This window comes from Cebus imitator, unplaced genomic scaffold (assembly GCF_001604975.1).
Source record: "Cebus imitator isolate Cc_AM_T3 unplaced genomic scaffold, Cebus_imitator-1.0 Scaffold823, whole genome shotgun sequence".
NCBI lineage: Eukaryota > Metazoa > Chordata > Mammalia > Primates > Cebidae > Cebus > Cebus imitator.
The window spans coordinates 25,810-27,874 of record NW_016108138.1 but is presented as its reverse complement, the minus strand read 5'-3'; positions in this window follow the sequence as shown (position 1 = coordinate 27,874).

The following is a 2,065-nucleotide window of genomic DNA, read 5'->3' as shown; positions in this document are numbered from 1 at the left end:
AGATTTCTACAACGTCACAGGGCAGCAATCAACCACTTTACCTCTTTCAGTGACTCCTGTATCTTCATACCCGAAACTGATTCATAGACCAGGGGGCTCAGAAATCCAATCAGAGTAACACGTGTGCATTGAGTAAACATGTAGACTTGAGAATCTCCAATTTCCACTTTATTCTCTTACTACAGTGCCCACAAATGTGCAGGTTAACACCTGCTGCTACTCCACCCATCCAGGACCTAAATCTGTAGCTCCAAATTTTGAATCTAGGTCTTGAAATTTGGGAATAAAGAAAAACTGTCACCTGAGGAATGCAAGTCCTTTTAGTTTTCAGACTCAGAGAGACATTAAAATGAGAACACAATTATGTCTTTCTCCTCTGTTTGAACTGTGTATTTATCTATTGAAACTGTTCACTGTTGCCATCAGTAGCTATAAAATAGTGCCTAAGTAGACACTGTAACCCAAACTCTAAATCTTAATTATGTATATCCAATCAATAATCAATGCTATTTCTGTAAATAAACAATTTGTGACAAACTGTGTCCTTCCAAGTTATAATCCTCAAGCTTGGTCCAAATAAACTGTCTACTTATATTCATGTTGCCCCAGCTTTTTCCTTTTAGGTAGACGTATCATTTAGACTGTGATAGAGCAGCCTCTATGAGGGGATTTCTCCTTTGATTGTGCTCTGCTTGCTGTAACATCCAAGGATGCAGAGCCAGGTTGTTCCCACCTACAATCTGCACATAAGGTCTGGCCTCTGCCTGGGATTTATAAACAAAAGGGATGGACTTTGAATTAAGAATGTATGGAAAATCAGCAGGAGGCATTTTCTGCATTGTGAGATGTCAACATAGACATCTTGTCGTTCCCCTTTAAAAGCGTGGCTCTTTGAGCTTTTCAGATCTTGTCCAGTGACCTGCTGCAATTATGTGAGACGCTCCCAGTGTAAATAGAATCTGATGCCAAAATCTGCATCTTAGGAGTGAGAGATCAAGGCCACAATGTATCCAGAGCCATAAACACAAGTACACCTACCTGTAAAATGTGATACTGGAATATTCTTTTCTTTTTTCTTATCTAAGAGTTAGGTAATCTTCTTATCTGATCAGGATAGATAATTCAGGTTCTGGAGCTCCACCAGGGCAGTTTCATTTTTTATTTAGAATCAGCCTGAGTCTCTCTTTCCTGGCTTGTTATTGGGCCATCAGCCCAGAGTCCCTTGGAATCCTCTCACAGTCTTGTAGGCATCTTTGAGACATTTGAGGATGTCTAGAGCAGAACTGTATCAGGCTGACAAGTTGTTAATTCTGCTTCCGTCTCAGTGTAAGAGAAATGAGTCATCCTGTGTTTGTTCCTCCCCTGATACAAGAGATATCTTTGGTTGCTACACAGATAATAGTTGCTCCAGTTTTGTAGTCTTGGGTGAAAAATGAGGAGGAGGTCTGGGACTTGAACAAATAAACTAATTGGTTCCGTTTCATATGGCCATTAGAAAAATAGATGAAGCAGTCTTGGTCTCTACCATTCAGAAACTTTTAGCCTAGACTAGCAACTGGCGATTAAGCATCATATAGTTGATAGAATGAATAGATGTGTGCACAGAGATCTTGGGCTTTTCTGGGGCCACGTTCTTTATATTGTTGTGACTTCTGATGTCATCACCTAAAGGGATATTTACAGATGGAGAGTTTTTATTGTTATTTCTATTTCTTTTACCGTGCTAAGAATACATATTTAACTTATAATAAAATTACCCTAGAAATCAGTAAGAGATTTGTTTAAATTGCTTACTAGTGTATGTTCTAAAATTGAGGGGGCAGTTGTAAAAATTATACAAAGTCTGAGATTTAAGTTTTTCTTAGGTTAAGCTTAAGAAAAATGGAACTGGAAGTGCTTTCATTGCCCTAGAGAGCAGAATTCAAAAAAGGGTCCCCTCCCTGCCCCAGCTCTGTTCAGTCCACCCTTTTTGGAGGCCTTATTTAGATCTGTCCCCACTCTGGAGCCTTGCGTCACATAATTGATGAGAAGAGATCAGAGTTTTGGCTGGTGAATCCTGTTTCCT